Source organism: Neomonachus schauinslandi, chromosome 4 (genome assembly GCF_002201575.2).
Source record: "Neomonachus schauinslandi chromosome 4, ASM220157v2, whole genome shotgun sequence".
Classification (NCBI taxonomy): Eukaryota; Metazoa; Chordata; class Mammalia; order Carnivora; family Phocidae; genus Neomonachus; species Neomonachus schauinslandi.
Genome location: NC_058406.1, coordinates 161,098,600 through 161,117,931, shown reverse-complemented (window position 1 = coordinate 161,117,931; position 19,332 = coordinate 161,098,600). Strand labels below are relative to the sequence as shown.

Sequence of the window (19,332 nt, the reverse complement as noted above, 5' to 3'; positions counted from 1 at the left end):
GGCTCAGGTCATGATCCCAGGGTCCTGGGATCGAGTCCCACATCGGGCTCCCTGCTCAGTGGGGAGCCTGCTTCTCCCTCTGTCTGCCGCTCCCCCTCCTTGTGCTCTCTTTCTTTCTCTCTCTCTGACAAATAAAAAAAATCTTAAAAAAAATAGTAATGATACAATAATGATATAATTACAACAAAATAACATCAACAAAAAAATAACTTTAAAAATAATTAAGATAGGCCGCCTGGGTGGCTCAGTCATTAAGCGTCTGCCTTCGGCTCAGGTCATGGTCCCAGGGTCCTGGGATCCAGTCCCACATTGGGCTCCCTGCTCCATGGGAAACCTGCTTCTCCCTCTCCCACTACCCCCTGCTTGTGTTCCCTCTCTCGCTGTGTCTCTCTCTGTCAAATAAATAAGTAAAATCTTAAAAAAAAATTGAGATAGAACAATAAAGTTTTTTCTGGAATATAACCCAATATTTTTAAAGAATAAAGTATACATAGATAAAATTATGATAGTCCCTGCTGGGATATAAATTATTTGACCACAAGATCCAAAGAAAAAAAAAATCTCAAAATACAAAGCAAATGCTAAGCTAAGGTCAGGATATCTAAAAACAAATAATAAAAGTTTCAGAAAGAGAAAAAAAGGCAAAAAGGAGGGACATAAACTGATAAAGGAACGTTTTTAGAGCTGGAGAATGACTTAAGTCTTCAAAAGAAAAGGGAACACTCTGGTCTACACAGAACTGATGAATAAAGACGTTGGGTTTTTTTGTTGTTGTTTTGTTTTTAGTTTATGTTTTCTAAATTTATAATCCTGAATACCAAGTCCAAAGAGAAAAAAAAGTTCAGGAAAGAGCATGTTATCTTCCATAAATTAGGGTCAGTCAGGCTGACTCCTTGGCATATCTGGAATATAGAAAATAGTATTCTTTTTCTCATAAAATTTGCCTCACAATGCAAAACTCTTTATAGTCATGAATAATGTAAAATGTTCACTATTTTTTGGCTGCCAACTTTTAGACAAAGAAAATAAGTCAATGGTTTAACTGATATTAATCCTGACAATTTGTAGAATTAACAAAGCTAGAGAGAGAGAAGAAAAGTAGACAAGAGATAGAATTAAGTGTGAAATGACTCTAATAGTTTAATATTGTAAGAAAATCTAAAAGTTCATTTATCTATAGCTGATGGGACAAAAATTAAAAAAAATATATCAATAGCTCTTTAGAAATACAGAGTTAACAAAAAAAGGAAAGAAAACAGTGATGAAACTCTGCTAGGAGTTCAGACGTGAAAAATCAGTGGATACTATGTGGTGACAATTTATTTAAAGATGTAAAGGAAGTTATGATAAGAACTAAAAACAGAAATAAAATCATTATATATTCTTAGCAGGAGTGAAACCAGGTGGCTAGTTTGGACAGGGAAGACATTTCTCTTTCTTATAAGATCTTTGGTATGGTTTGATATGTTTTATTTGTAAATTTAAAGACTGAGAATACCCAGAATAGTAATCAGATAGGAGCCTAAGAAAAAGCAATCAATAAATTCCCAATATAAAACAAAAATATTTAGAAACTAGAAAGGAATACAATATACGATTTATGAAAGAAACACAAATAATAAAATTCTAAGGAAAAACCAAATGTATAAAATAGTAAGAAATTTATAAAATGGGAAGGATGTAAAAAAAATGTTCTCTTGTTTTTTTTATGGATAGGAAGACAAAGTATTTTTTCAGATGTTAAATCTTCCTTAAATATTCTATAAAATTAAAGTTATAGTAATTCATGCCAGCAGCCTATTTAGGGTAAACTTCACAAATAATATCAACATATAATATAGAAAAATTAATATATAATATTTGTCAGAAAAAAGTATATAAAATATAAAGAGATGGTACTAATTTATCCATTATTTTAAAGTTAAAATGATGAAGATAAGGACTATGTAGACAGAACAAATAAGATTTTATTCCAAAGCACATGGAAATTCAGGATATCATGAAAGAACTGCCTCAAAAATTGTTGGATTTTCTAGAGTTATTTGGAATATAAAGCAGTCATTTGGAAAATATCAAATCTGAAGTTTCAATTTAATTCTTAAGACAAAAGCCATCATAAATAATCAAAAAATTAAGTTAAAAATCATAAAAGTTAGTGTAGAATTAAAAATTAAAAAGTGGACAGCATGAAAGCCTTTCTTTAGAAGGCATAAATACAAAGCAAAACAAAAATTACTAATTGACAGTCCAATTTACACATGAGAAAATCAGGGTAAAGTGAAGTTTATTTGCCTAAGGACATAGAATTAAGTATTAGCGTAGCTTGAATCCTAAGTCATTCTTTGAATTTATTTACTACATGCTGGTGTTATTATCATAATTGAAATGCCTTATTAGTATTAGCTAAATGCAGGTCTCCAAATAACATTACAGTTATTAAATAGTCCTTAATCTAGAAAATGTTTTTGATTTGTTTAGGTTCATAGGGTGGCTGTAAATGGTTTAATTCAGTTTGCTAGTGAACATAGCTAACAAAACAAGATCATGGATCTTCTATTCTCAGTATTAAGTGATTCCTCTTCTACATCCACATAGTATTCAGATTGAATTTTCGTCAGATTTATTTCATCATATTTTACATTTTAGGGACCTGAGAACACAAGTGATTCAGTCCATGGTAAGCCTGTAGACTGTAGCTTATTCATCATTGTATCCCTATAGTAGATGAAAAGTTTTCAATTAGCAATAATCGCACCTCGGATAAACCTCATTGGCTACGATACTGCCATTGTGCAAAGCTCCCATAGTAGATGAAGAAAACTTTAAGTTGAATTATTTTATACATAAAAATACTTATTATACAAGTATTTTACTTACTGTGCTGGATGTATATTATTTTAATCAAAGGAAAATTTGAGCATAGGTGTGCATGATAAAGCTTATATAAGGTTTGCTTTTGTCTATGAATATACTTCATGTGTAGGCTATAAAGACTTCATGAGTAGGGAAGTTTACACCGTAAGTATTGATAGGTTATAGAATGATGAGTGAATGTTTAGGAATGAATTAAGAAGTGAATAAATATAATTACTAGACTAGGGGCATTTATACTGTTCCTTAACAACAGATGGCAATTTTTACACTGCCAGTGGTCTTGTAAACACTTTACTCAAGATCTAAAGTGGTAATTAATTTCTACTCATATGTATCTTAACTCATAGTGGGTGAAATTAATTTAAATATATCTATATATTTGTCAATAATGTAAGTATATAAATAATATTTTCAGTGCATATTGACCCCAAAGGAGCCACACCTAAGAGACATCTTTTACATATTAATATAGTACATACATACAAAAGTTTTACTAAACAGCCTTACCTCTTGGGCATATTTTATTTTCTTCTATTTCATTTTTTAAATCTTCTGATTATGATGCAGTAAACTGATTTCCAAACTCAGTGTGTTACTGCTCATAGGGTGGAAAGCATTCTAACACGTAAAATATTTTAAATATATACTACATGCACAGATTTTGTTCAGCTTTTTGCTTTGATATCCTTAAACTGTAAGGCACATTCAGGATGAAAAAAAATATCAGATATAGAAAAAATATTTAGAAATGAATGTGAAAATGTAGTTGTTTATCTTGTTTATTTATGTATTTTCTTAGTTTTAGATTTATATGAATCCATTAGTTTTCCATACTTAAAGGAAGTTAACAATTGAAATATTTAATTCTTTCCTGTACTCCCTACCTCCTATTTGCTTTTTGTTTTGTAAAGTTTCTAACCCAGTTCTATAGTTCTATAAATATTTACAACACATTGTAATTCTGATAGAGTTATAAACACAGTCATGATGTTGGTTTGTTTTCCTGATTCCTTGAACTGTATTTTTCAATACTTTTTAAAAATAAATGCCTTGTTAAAATGCTGTTAAAATTTCCCTTTACATAGACAAGTGTAAGGTTCAATTCTGTAAATTAGCTGCTTAAGAGTCTTATGTCATACAGACTTCAATAAACTTCCAAGAGGTTTGGAAAAGATGTTCTCTAAAACCACCAAGAAAGACAATATTCCACAATGAGAAATAGCTAGGTAAAAAGAATGCTGTGAAGTCACAGAAGCACAGACCAGCCTAATGTCCAGTCATCAGCTATGACCCTTTTCAAGAAAATGCATTAAGTAGCCTGAAAAGATAGTGTCAGTTCCAGAAATGGAGCAAAGTTGTGCAAATTGCAGCCATAGTTTGAATCAAATATTCCATCTGAAAATACTGTTGATCTCTTTATGTCATTCCCATTTTGTCCCACTCTACTATCACTACTTCTTTAAATATTAACCAACTGGGGCGCCTGGATGGCTCAGTCGTTAAGCATCTGCCTTTAGCTAGGTCATGATCTCAGGATCAAGCCCCGCATCAGGCTCCCTGCTCGCGGGAAGCCTGCTTCTCCTTCTCCCACTCCCCCTGCTTGTGTTCCCTCTAGCTGTGTCTCTCTCTGTTAAATAAATAAATAAAATCTTTAATAAAAAAAATAAATATTAACCACCTAAAGATCATGATTGGATTATCAACATACCAAAAAATAGAAAAAATTTGGAATTAAACTCAAAATTAACATAATGCTAGTAAATAAGTCACTGTGTCAAGGAGGGTGGTAAATTATATAATGAGTATCATTACTCACTGGGAAGGCTAAATGTAGGGATACCTTGTGACAGAGAGAAAACATGTTCTAGAAATGTCTTTGGCAATCAAGAAAGGCATTAAGCCTATCTTTTAATGGCTTTCAAATGGATGGGAAAGATATGCTTAAGGAGAGAAGAGTTTTATTTGAAGCTGAGAAGCAAACAATATATTCATGGAAGAAATAACATAATAACACAGTTTGAAAGCATTACAACAGGAAGCATGGAAAATTTGGACTATTGCTATTTTTGTCATTTTGGATTTTCTATACAAATATAACTGCACGTAGATATTAACATATTTGTTTACATTTAATCTTTTTTTTCCCAGTTGCCCTTCATTAGCAGTTCATCCCACATTTCTCTCTGGAGCACCACTCCCTGAAGACTGCAGGAAGTCCTACTGCTCATATAGTTCAGAAAGGGTCAGTCCAGGACTAAACACTAAACCAAGACTAACTAAAGTCTAAATGACACAGAGTATTATGAAAACTTCTCACCACTCATCAGTGCACCTTGATGCCAGTTTGTGTGCCCTGTTCTAGCACCTTGTGTTGTCATATGGTCTTTATCCCACACTCATTCTATCTTCCTTGTAGATTCTGTTTTAGGGGCATTTTCTATACTGAGAGAAGAATTTAGGCAGAACCATGTGGGACTTTCTCACTGAGCTTTTCCTCATTGGGAGACTATTTGGAATCTCTTTTTCTCCCTGAAATGCTGGGTTTCTTCGCAAAGTGCTCTTCCTCACATCAAGGAAGAGTTCTGTGCAACATCCCAATAGTTTCTATTAGATTTTCCTCCCTCCCTGTACAACATCCTTGACCCATGAAGACAACTGATAATGCATATTCAAATATGTAAAACAATTATGTAAAAACAAAGAGGAAAGTTTATATGATGTTTCTTGGACAAAATAAGGTATATTCAAAGGCAGTTAAAGACTCGATGCCATGTATTTTAAGTAATTATTTTAACAGGTGCATTGTTACTAAATTAAAATTATACTATAGTCTTGCTAACTGCTTATTTTCCCTGCTTTTGTGTAATTGCCAATTCAAAGAATATGAGCATTTAAAAATCATATTATACATTGTTATATCACCTGCAAACTGTCTATGAATGTTCATTTTACTTTGTATTTGGCAACAATTATATTTTTGTTCATATTTTTAAAATTTGCTAGATTAAAAACAAATTGTATCTCACAGCTTACAAGCAGAAAGTAATCATCAATTAGAGTGAGTTTATTTAAAAAGAAACATAAAATTAAAGAGCAAACCTAGGCATAGAAATAAATATCTACTTTTGTTTCACTGTTTCCAGTTCCAGGAGTAATTGATTTTGCCTTCGAAAGAAAATTATATGTTTACGAAACCCCATGGTTATGATATACTATGATTTATAAATCCAAATAAAAACTGGTAGATTAAAAATAGAATGTGCATATACTTTTCAGTAAAAATGTAAGAATATGTGTATTTCTTTAGAACCTTCAAAAGCTTTATATTAGGTGGTATATTTAAGGTTAAAATGAATTCCACCACAATATCAGTATGCTGTAGGCACTAAAGTAGACTGTGATTGTACAATATAATTTGCGAGGCAAAAGTTTTCTTAAAACACCAGATTACAGAAATCTAATAGTGCTATCTTGATTTCCTAATCATGCATTATATTTATTTATTCTCATGTAATCATGCCTAAAACTCAGACCTTGCAAACAAACCCACTAATATATTTAATATCTATCCTAATGGAAAATAGCCAAAGTTACATATATTTTCTCAGTAGTTAATGCTTCAGTTATACACATTTCTTCCTGTTTAACTCTGGATTTAATTTTCCTTTTGGACTCTACCAATTTATATTCTTTTGCCCTCCTCACTATTCCAGTGAAATTGCCCTCTCTCACTCTCTTATATAGTAACATAATTTCTATCAACTATTTTTTTCCTTTTTAAAGTATGACAAAACATAGTGAAATGGACAGAAGTATATAGTTTTATGAATTTTGAGAAATGCATACACCCATGTAACCCAATCAACCCAACACAATCAAGGTAGAGAAATTTATATCACTATAGAAAATCCTCTCATTCTACTTCAAAATCCCTCCTCCAGTGACTAGCTCAATAAATTTCATCTTTTTTTTTGTAATTTGATAACTTGATATAAATGGAATCATAATGTATGTGCTATTTTGCACTTTTTTCATTCACATGCTTTTGAGATCCAACCATGTTATTTAATGGATCAATGGTTCTCTTTATTGTTCAGTAGTATTCCATGTTATAAAAATACCACAATCTGTGGACCTGTTCTCTGTCAAAATCATTTGGATTATTTCCAGTTTTTTGTTGATATGTAAAAAAGCTGCTATGGCACATTCTTGTACAGGATTTTTGTTGATACACATTTTTATTTCTCTTTGGTAGTACTTAGGAGTAGAGCTCTTAGGCCAAGGGTAGATGAATTCTTGCTTTTATAAGAAACTGCTAAGCAGTTCTCCAGAGCAGTTGCATCATTTACATTTCCATCAGAAATATAGCAGAGTTCATGTGACTCCCCATCCTTGCCAAAATTGGATGGTTTTGATATTTTAAATTTAAATTATTCTAGTGATGTGAGGTCGTAAATTGTTGTGCTTTTACATTGCACTTTCTAGATGACTATTTTTGGGCATTATTTTGTGTGCTAACTGGTCTTTCATGTATCCTTTTTTGGAAGAGTGTTTTCAAGTGCATACATTCTTAATTTTCTATTAAATAGCTTGATTTTTTTTGTATTGAGTTGTAAGAGTTCATGTATATAGATACAAGCTCTTTGTCAGAAATATGTATCATAAATATTTTCTTTTAGTCTGTGGTTTGCAAAATTTTTTCCTTAACAGTGTTTTTAATGAGGAGAAGTTACCAGTTTTCATGAGGTTTAATTTATTAATTTTGCTTTTATGGCTAGTGTTTCAATTGTTCTATGGGATCTTATGTCAAAGTTGCAATGGTATTCTCCTTTGTTTTCTTATAGCAGCTTTATTTTTCTTAGATTTATGTATAATAAATTGATCCATTTCAAATCATTGCTTCCAGTTATGGCTGTAATTCCAGCAACATTTTTTGAAAAGACTTTTTTTCTTCATTGAATTTTTTTTGGCACCTATTTCTGGACTCTATACTGATCTATTTCTTTTAAAATCCCAATGCCTTTATACTTTCCTGATGACTGTAATTTTCTGCTAAGTTTTTAAAACAGGTAATGTAAACTCTGCAACTTTGTTCCTTTTTTTCAGTATTGTTTTGCTACTCTAAATATTTTGCAAACAATCTGAGTTGTACTTAACAGGTGAAAGAATAAACAAACTGCATTATATTTATACTGGGGAATTGTACTCATCAATACAAAGAATGAATCCCAAAAGTAATATGCTGAACAAAAATGCCAAAAAATACTAAATTATCCCATTTATAATATCATTCAGAACAGTCTACAAATCTGTAGTAAAATATAGAATATTGGTTGTTTTCTGAGCTGATGTGTAGAGAGCTACAACAAAGTGGCATGACGAAATTTTCTTGGGTAACAAAGTGCTATATTTTGATGGAGTGATAGTAATATGACAACATTCATTTGTGAAATTCATTAAACTACACACAAAATATGTGCATTTATTGTTTATAAACTGCATGACAATGAGGTTGACTTTTAAAATTTACCAACTATAATTTGGATTTGTTTTATATTTCCCTTTATTTCTGTCAGTTTTCATTTCATCTATTTGGAAGTTCTTTAAGTACATTCACAATTACATTCCTGTTTTATTAATGAATCATCATGTAATATTGCTCATGTTATATTGCTCTTTATCTCTGGTCTTTAAGCCACTGTTTGGTGATGACTGTTGCTTATCTTTTTTTTACACAATAAGCTATATCTTTTCCTCTCAGCATCACTTTATTTAAAGTTTGTTCCTTGTGGACAGCATTCGGTTGGGTCTTGCTTTTTTATCTTCTCACAGTTTTAGCCTTTAGAGTATTTAGTCCATTCATATATTTTCAGCTCTTTGAGATAACTGCAGATTCACATAGGGTTGTAAGAAATAATAAAGAAATATAATATACACACTTCATTTAGTTTTCCCCAAAGATAACATCTCCCACAACTATATCACAATTGATATTAATAAAATCTATTGAATTTTTTACGATTTTACCAGTTTTTCACACACTTATGTGTAAGTGTTGTATGTTTATATTTAGTTCTATATAGTTTATTACATGTATTGATTTATATGACTACCACCATAGTCAAGTCATAGAACAATTACATTACAAAGATCCTTAATGTTACTGCTCTTAACATCCTTGCTACTCCTTCCTTCCTTAACTCCACACTACCTGTCAACCAATAACCTGTTCTCCATATCCATACTTTTGTCATTTCATGCATTTTATATAAGTGGACATGTATAGTATGCAAGTTTTTTATATTGACATTTCTACTCAGGATGATACCCTTGAGACCTATCCAAGTTGTCACAAATATTGATTGTGTCCCTTTTTAACTCTGAGTAGTATTCTATAGTAGATTGTGCTATTATCTTGTTTTTTTCCCCATCAAAGGATATTTGGATTGTTTTCAGGTTTTTCAAATTATGAATAAATAATATTCACATACAGGTTTTTGTATGAAAATAAGTTTTCATTTCTGAGAGATAAATATCCAAGAGTACAATGGTAAGCACATATTTAGTTTTATAAGAAACTCCCATGATCTTTTCTAAAGTAACTAACATTTTAATTCCCTACCAATTATATATGAATAGTCCAGTTTCTCTGAGCTCTCACTAGTATTTGGTGTCATCACTGTTTATTAATTGATTCATTCATTCATTCATTCAAGCCATGCTGATTAGCGTGGTGATATTTTACTGTGATTTCACTTTCATTTTCTTTATGGCTAATTACATTGAATATCCTTTAATGTGCTTATTTGCCATCTATATAACTTTGGTGAAATGTCTGTTCAACTATTTTCCCATTTTCCACCTGGATAGTTTGTTATTTACTATTCAGTTTTGAGAATTCTTTTTGTGATCTAGATCAAAGTCTGTCAAATGTGTGACAAATAATTTGCTCCATTATGCAGCTTATTTTTGCATCCTTTTCACAGAGTCCTTTGTGGAGTTTTTAATTTTTACAATGTCCAAGTTATCACCTCTCCCTTCTTATTTATTTTATTTTGGTGCCTACCCTAAGTGCTCCAGCACCATTTGTTGAAAGACTATCCTTGAATTGCTACTGCATCTTTGTCAAAGGTCAGTTGTGTGGTCTACTTATGGGTTCTTTAGTCTATTCCATTGATCTCTGTGTTTACCCCTCTGCCAATACCACACTCCCTTGGTTGCTGTAGCTATTTAGTAAACTCGTTAGGTCTTGTTAATTATTCAGATGGAGTGATTCCTCTCACTTCTTACATTTCTTCCAAAATTATTTCTCTGTTTTTGACCCTCTGCATTTCCATAGATGTCAGAATAAATGTTGGGGAAAAAAAAAAAACTTGGGATTTTTATAAAATTGCAATCAACTTATAGATCTATTTGGAGGGATTTGACATCTTTATTATACTGAGACTTCCAATCCACATTGGATTATTAATTTAATCCAATTAATATCAATCCACAAACAAGGTATGTCTCTACATATATTTCATTCTTCTTGATTTCTTTCATTGGCATTTTGTAAATTTCAGCATACAGGTCTTATACATATTTTGTTTAGTATATAACAAAGTGTTTAATTTTTTGAGTGATTATAAATGCTACTGTGTTTTTAATTTTGGTTTCCATAAAATTGTCTGTTCTTTAACATAATTCTATTTTGAATAAATTAAGAAATGTAAAACTCATTTATTATATTTACCCACATATTTGACATATTCTGTTTTCTTTTTTTTTTTGTAAATTTGAGTTTCACTCTAACGTCATTGTATTTAAGCCTTAAACATTTCCTTTAGCATTTTTCAATTGTAGTCCTCTTGTTGATGAGTTCTCTCAACTTCTATATATCTGAAAATGTCTTTATTTTTCTTTCATTTCTGAAGGATAGTTTTCAGTAGTTATAGTATTGCAGAATAATAAACTTTTCCTCTTCCTTCTCCTCCTTGTTGTCTTCATTATATTCTTTTAGCACTTTATAGGCTCTCACTGGTTTTGGTGAGAAATCTGTGGTTATTTGTATTCTTGTCCCCAACATGTAATATGTGCCTCCACCAGCTGTTTTTGAGAATTTTTCTTTATATTTGTTTTCAACAACTTGGCCATGATATGCCCCAGAATATTTACTTTGTGTTTATCCTCTTTGGGGTTCATTGAGGTTCCTACATTTCTGAATTACTATTTTTCAAAACATTTAGAAAGGTTTAGTTACTTTTTAATTAAATCATTTAACACCCTATTCTGACTTGCTTCTCCCTCTGGGACTCTAATTCAACATACTTTCCATTAAATGTTATTACATATACCACTGAAGTTCTGCATATTTCTTTTTTGTCCTTCATATTCTCTCTGTACTTCACAATGGAGAAGGGGAAAAACTAAACAAACTATATCATTAGTTATAATATAAAATTAGTAGATGTTATCTAAAATGAATGAGGATTATGCAAATTCTATTTATAAGAAAAACAATACATTGTAATCATGAAAAAAAACCAAAAAAATCACAAAGAATGAACTACAAGTGGAATATTAGCAAAAAATCCATTAAACAGTAAGCATAACATAAAATGACCTAAGAGAATTAAGAATATATTTGCCTTTATAAAAATGGCATTTGATTATTAAAAGAAACTTGTAGAGAAAAGAGTTATAAAAAGATTAATTCATTAATGTTGCAAATGCCTGGGTGTTTGCATCAGAGCTCTTGCCAATGACTTTTCTTTTTAAGAAACAGGTGTGTAAACATTAAACACAGATACTAAATCCAAGTCCTCCTGTATTTCTTCAACTAAATTTTATGTAAATACCTATTAACCAGATTGTTCTTTGACTCTCCATAGTTTGGGTCCAATAGTTTTACATTATTTTCTACACCAGAATTAGGAATAGGCATTATTTTTAAATCACTCTAAGTTCTGTTAGGAGGATTTCCTAAAATAACTAATATGAAAATGATCATTAAATTATAAAATCCTATACCAGAATTATGTAGTGGTTTTCAATAATAGAGGTGTCCAATCTATTTTTATTTTTCATAATTACATAGACATACATTATCTAAGTAGAAGAAAAGGTAATTCTAGAAGTATAATTGATGGATAGATAGAAAAGATGGATATCTGAGAAAAGATGCAGAATACTTGGCCTTGGTAATTTTAAAAAATATGGTAGGAAAAGTCCAACTCAATTGGTTGCATGCTTTGAACTCTGCTTTTATATTTAGCAGTAATGGGATTGTGTTTTTGAAAACCAGATTTTTTTTTAGGAATACAATTTCCTCTACCAAAGAATACTTCTCTGAACAGTATTCACCAAGAATTTTGACTGATCTAATTAAAGCTGCAACAATCCAGTCACACTTCTCATATAGTGCCCCTTATTAGCCTTTCAGGTAGTTTCCTTTGCAATATAGCAAACCACGGCCAGGTCTGGGTTAAGGAAAATTGGATTCATTGTGGCAGTGATGACAAATTATCTTCTGCAAGAATTAACACAATGGGTCAAGAGAGAGAGAGAAAAACTAAACAAAAGAAAGGAATGGGATGGGAATGAATAAAGAATAAAACTGCATATTAAAAAAGCAATAGAAGAAATTTTAAAAACTGAATAAAAAGGTAATGCAAAACTGGCATAATTGGCTTTTCTTGTCATTAGAGATTATTACATTTTCATTTCTTTTATGATCAAATGTGGCATATTCTAGTCTTTAAGGGCCTTCAACATATTCAGTAAAAGCAATATATGCAAAATTACAGGAAACTCTTAGCTTTGAAATAATGGCTTGTAAGCCATAATGAACCACTAATTTTCTTCAGCACAAGCTGATCGCAGTTAGTATGGGTTAAAAGTTCAACCTGACCCAGTATTTGATTTGCTCAGAGTAATCATTAAGTATTATAAAAGCACTTTCCTATCTTCCTATGATATATTTTGCCAATATCAAAAACTGGAAAAGGGATTTTAATATTTTTTGACATTTTTGTGTTATTCATGCACTAACGATTTTGTTAAATACAGCTTAGGATAAAATCATCCCAGGCATACTTAATATAAAATGGATTTCAGCTGATATTTGGATTCAGTGCAAAGTAATAATACAGTATTAAATAAATTGTTCAAGTGACTAATTTAATAAATCGTGTAGTGCTTTTACAATGCCTTAAAAATGGGCACATTCATTCTTCAGAAGGTTTCTGAGCAAGTCAAATCCTTTTCAAGGAATGGGAAATATAGTGTCCAGACCAGTTCACAATGTTCAAAAATGCTCTCCTTGCCCAAGAGCTCATATTGGAATCCACCAGGAAATGTTTAAAGAATATTAATAATGTAGTATCATGCCCTAAATATAAATTTAAATAAAAATTAAATATAAAAAAAAATGGGCACATTCAATACTGTTGATTTTGCTGCAAAATTGTCTGTGGATCTTCTAAAATTTCATTTGACTTTTGTAAAAAATACTGTGATATAGATCATAGAGATGCAATTTTACCTATATTAGATAAAAGGAAACTAAATCTTAGAGAAGGTGAAACAAATTTCTGATATTCTTATAACTATTTCATAATTTGGCAAGGATTTAAGGTTACTTTTATGAGTAACACCTCTGTGCTTTTACCCAAGACTATAAAATATATAATACATAGTAATATATGATACATGTGTATCTGTAATATATAATATGGACTATGGATACATTAAAAATAGTTAAACATTTAGTTTTCTACATAGGTGTTGAATTTTAGAAAAAAAACTAACAATGTCTTTGTCTAATATTATTTTTAAACTAAATGTAATAGGTCAGGATGGTCAATAATATGTACTTTGGTAGACTCAGCAGCAGGCTCATTCCTTATGATATCCCTTATTAAAGGAATAACATTGGGGCACCTGGGTGGCTCAGTTAAGCATGTGCTTTAGGCTCAGGTCATGATCCCAGCTCAATCCCTGGGATTGAGTCCTGTGTCACACTCCCTGCTCAGCAGGGAGTCTACTTCTCCCTCTCCCTCTACCTGCAGCTCCACCTGCTTGTGCTTGCTCTCTCTCTGTGTCAAATAAATAAAATCTTTTTAAAAAAAGGAATAATATTTATAAATGGCAATTTGAATACTTATTCAACAAATACTACTGTGAGCATTGCATTTGAGAGTTTCTATAAAGAGCCACACAGGTGAAGAAAATGAGGCTATGTGAGTATGAATAAGTTTTCAAGTCAGAAAGATAAATCATGGGGCACCTGGGTGGCTCAGTCAGTTGGGCATCTGCCTTCAACTCAGGTCATGATCCCAGGGTCCTGGGATTGAGCCCCACATCGGGCTCCCTGCTCAGCAGGAAGCCTGCTTCTCCCTTTGTCTGCTGCTCTCCCTGTTCATGCTCTCTCTCTCTCTGACAAATAAATAAAATCTAAAAAAAAAAAAGAAAGATAAATCATGTACACATATACCTAAAATTCAAGATATACTTTATGTGCTTTATGAGAGAAATAAGTTAGGTAAATTGTGAGGATAAAATTGATAAAATAAAAGGCTTTGTGGAATATGTAGATTTTGTACATGCTTTAGTAGGATGGATAGGTTTTGAATAAGTGGAAAAAAGAGAAAGAAGCATTTCTTTCTGAGAAAGTAGTATGGACAGAAAGTGAGAAGTAGAAACTAGCGGTAATTTTGAGTCATGTATAAAGAAGAGTCTGGAACTGGGGGTATTATTTAAAGAAATACAAGATAGTATTTGAGAAATGGAACAAAGCTAGGTTATGGATGGTACTAAATGAATGATAAATGGTTTGGGATTTATATGCTGAGGATTTTCGATACAGAAATTCCATGATAATAGCTTTTGCTCTTGAAAGTCGATCTGGTTTTTTGTTTTGTTTTGTTAAATAAATTGGAATAAATAAACTGCTATATGGAATTTATTTAGGGACAATAGAACAGATGAGAGTCAATGCTGACCTAACAGATTAGCCTTCACAGAAATGAGGATATTGGAAGAAATTCAAGTAAATGCATATGGAAGAAATATGAGGAATTAGATTATTTGAATGGCAAGAAACATAAAAAAGAAAAAGAAATCAAAGACACTTATATTTTAAGACTGAGTGGCTAACCTGCTGACAGTAATGGCATTAAGGAAGGCATTAATAGGGCGCCTGGATGGCTCAGTCGTTAAGCGTCTGCCTTCGGCTCAGGTCATGATCCCAGGGTCCTGGGATCGAGTCCCACATCGGGCTCCCTGCTCCACGGGAAGCTTGCTTCTCCCTCTCCCACTCCCCCTGCTTGTGTTCCTACTCTCGCTATGTCTCTCTCTGTCAAATAAATAAATAAAAAATCTTTAAAAAAAAAAAAAGGAAGGCATTAATATTTATATAATGAGAATTGATTTGACCTCTTATTCTATTTCAAGCCCATGGTCAGTCTTGGGATAACAGCCACAGACACTGAACCCATTTTCAAAGAACTCACAAAAGGGTAATACTGAGTAGTAAATACTTTCTGATTATTTACTATGCGGCAGTCACTAGCTTAAGCACCTTATATACATTATTTCATTTAATCCTAAAAAAAAACCCCTCCAAAACTTGTGAAGAATATTTTTTTTAAATGAGAAACATGTACCATAAAATATTTTTTTGAAACTTGAACCAAGTTAAATAGCTTGTAAATTGTTGGGATTGGGATTGAAACCTAGAGTAAAACTCCAAAGATCATACTCAAACACTGAGTTTTATTGTTATGATATAGGAGGCATAATATGCTTAGGGAATAAGAAGAAGGACATACAATCAGGATATGAGAAACCCAGAGATCTTAGAAATAATAGAATGCATTGTGTATTTGAGAATAAAAGACTAAGCATGGCCCAAGAGTGGACTGCCAGGTCAGTTATGAGAGGGAGTGGTGTAATTAAAACCAGATACTTCAAATACTTTTAAGACATAGCAAGGAAAAAGGGTGATAGGAATAGGTGACAGATAAGAATAGGTGATAGATAGGAAGTTCTTTACAAGTTTTAAGTAGGGAAGTAACATGATTAAATTTGGGTTTAAAAATGTAACTCTGGATAAAATTAGGTGAACTGAATTTTGGAAGAAACAAGAAAGGAGGAAGGGATAAAATTATGTTCCTTTTCTTGTTACATAATTAGAATGCCATAGGCCATGACAAAATACAGAATGTCAAATTCCTAGAAGGAGACCCAGCAGGACTTAGACGTGGGTTGACTGTGGGAAGGATGAGAAGAGAGAACAAATTTTATGTTCAGGATTCAGGATTGGGCAAAGTAGAAGAATGCAAGAGAAGGAGCATGTGGTGTGACTGATGACGTTCAGTAACACACAACATTAACTGAAATGTGGAATGTAAAGGAGGCCTTTGGAGAAGAGTTAAGCTTTGTTCTAGACATACTAATTTAAGATGCTGGTAAGACATTTGGGGAGAAATATCTATCAGGCATTTAGAATCAAAGGATCTTCTTTAAGGGAAAAAGTCATTTAGGTTTTTAGTGGATCTTTTTTTTCCCCCCCAAATTCTTTCCATGTTGTTCAGATGGGACCTACAGGCCTTTGAAGTGGATATGTGGTCAAGGGCTGACCAAAAGAGTATATAGCATTCTATTTAAACCAGTTGCCAGGACTGTTGCAAGGATAAACATAGGACCCAAGCCACTCCTACCAAATGCAATATATTTAGGCAAAAGCTTTTACTAGATACATTAGGAAAGCAGTTTGCTCTTACCCAGGATTTCAAAGTCATATACTGTAAACATGGTGGCGCTGGCAGTTTTATTTTCTAATGCATTGGTAAACATTTTATGAAAATGGAATATAAAGCAGAGCCTACAGAAGGAGGGGAACAGAACTTTGATGGAATTATTTAAGCAACTAAATCCAATCATGGCTGAATCCATAAAGCTTCTTTTCAGTTATATGAGCCACTTGTTTTCTTCAATATTTAAGCTCATTAGAATTGAGTTATGATGACTTGCATCTGACATGGTACTGACAAATATAGATAGGAGTCATTCATAAGAGGTTACATTTAGAAGCCATGCAATTTTCAAAGAAAAGGTGAGCTATGCCTGTGATTAAAGCATCGGAGTCAATAAAATTGTGAGGTACTGTAAAATCACTGAGAAAACAGTCTTTGTTAATCATGACAATGAATTTCAAATTGCAAAGATACATGAAATGAATTATGAGAAAGTCAAGGTAATAGTCTTTTTTTTTAAACAGGGAAATGCTTTTTAAAGAATTTTGTTAAGTATAAGTAGTTATCCAAGTAGATAAAGGAATACCAAAAGAAGATTTTTTTTTAATAATGGAAAGATTTGAGCACATTTGTAAACTAAAAAAAATAATCCATTGCAGATGGACAAAATGATAGCATACAAAAAATAAACGATAGTTCTATAACCAGATAAAAATATGAGTTCAAAGGGAGAAATATGATACATTTATTAATAATTTTGAAATAGTATACCCTAAATTATTTATAAAATCTTGTTTTATCCCATTATTCTTCCATAAAAGTATAAGCTCATCATAGAAGTTGATCACCTATTCACATTCCATATTATCTCTTTTACATAATAAGCCTGTAAGGCTCAAATATTTGTTGATTTGCTATATATATATTTATATATGCTATAAATATATATTTCCATATATATTTAATAATTTGTGTAATAGTGCTTTTTGTAAGCAATGAATGAGATTAGATGCCATCTGCAAAGCAAAATTTGTGCTCTGAAAAGATGGGCATTTGCATTGTTTCTATCAAATAATACATATTCTCTTTAAAAGATCTTATTTCTTGGGAGGCCTCTGTGACTCAGTCGGTTAAGTGGCTGCCTTTGGCTCAGGTCAGCCATGATCTCACGATCCTGGGATGGAGCCCTGTGTCAGGCTCCCTGCTCAGCAGGGAGTCTGCTTTTCCTTGTCTCCCTCCCTCTGCTTGTATTCTCTCTCTCTCTCTCAAATAAATAAATAAAAAAAATCTTTTACAAACAAAAGATCTTATTTCTTATAATTAACCTAAAGGAATTCATAAAAAAGCTAGAGTATAAAATAAACTTCATTTAATCATGGGAAATTATTTTTCTGTTTCCTTTATTCTCTCGGTTGATGTAGATACTAAGTGTCACAGTAATGAGATGATTTAGTTCAAAAATTAACACTTTATCTTAAGTAACTACAAATCTGAGGTAAGACTTCATCAGTCTTCCTGTGTGATCCAAATATTTGTCTTCTCTATTTTATTTTAACGTTGAGTTTGTGTAGTTTGGGAGTGGGTGCCTAATGGGATTCATCAGTGCTTTTGGATTTTACACATCCAAGATTATCCAGATTGTTCTTTTATTCATATCCATCTGGTCAAGTGATTACAACCATTTCTATCCAATGTAGGTTACACAGCAGCTGTCTCCCTAACCTCTGGGCATCATTAATATAATGCATACAATAAGTAAATCATCTGCAGATTAGTTCAAAGTTTAAGTAGTGATGAAATGTGGTAGCCAGAAATAAATCAAATAATTAATTCTTAATATGGACCAAAATTGCTATATTAGTTTACAGATTTGGAAACTATATAGTCATCACTTATTTTTTTTTAGCTTCTTTCAGGATTGACAGTTATTTTGGTAATTGACATATGTAAGCCATATATGTAAAGGAAGGGGAGAACAATATGTATATAAGAAAAAGAATACAACCCAAAGAATTATAATAAAATTGAATAAAAATGGACTTAGCAGAGTTGTCTTCCACAATTACTAGCTGTTCACACTTGTACTTTTTTTTAAAGTTTGATGTAGTTTTTATTGTTTGTTCAATTACATTTTATTCTAACTCAAATTCTTAGGTACACAGTGCTGGAAAACAAATTCCTACTTTGCTCATTTCCTATCCTGTTTAGAAGAAACAATGCGCTCTAACTCTGTTTCCTGCTTCCATTTTAGTTCCAAGAGCTTTACATGTCTTTCACTCGGTGCCTTCAATATGTTAAAATAAAAAAACAAATGGAGACCAGCCTTGAAGATTCTGTAAACAGACAAAACCAGTTAAGTCATACAAAGCTTAATTTAGCTTATTTTGCAAAACTAACTCAAGCTGGGTCATTTCTTGCTTATGCCTCAGGAAATCACAAGCAAAACTTAAAAACTGGTTTCCCAAATTGATATGAGGTAACAACTAACCAATTCACCATCATTTAAGAAAGGTCTAATATTATAACCAGTCACTGTAAAGAATAAACAGTCACTGCCTTCTCATGAGATAAACTGCATTATAACAGTATACCTGGAGACTCATTCCATGTTTCGGGTTGGAATGCTCTGGGTTTGCAAAGTGTCTTTTTGATGTGTGTGCAATAAACTTTTACTATTTACTACTTCAGTGATTCATTGGCCTTACTTCTGTTATTTCTG

At 31.9% G+C, this 19,332-nt stretch overlaps 1 pseudogene; it reads right to left on the bottom strand.

Moving 5' to 3' along the window:
- Nucleotides 1–2,714: 2,714 nt before the first annotated feature.
- LOC123324615 lies at nucleotides 2,715–2,800 on the bottom strand (annotated as a pseudogene).
- Nucleotides 2,801–19,332: the final 16,532 nt, after the last annotated feature.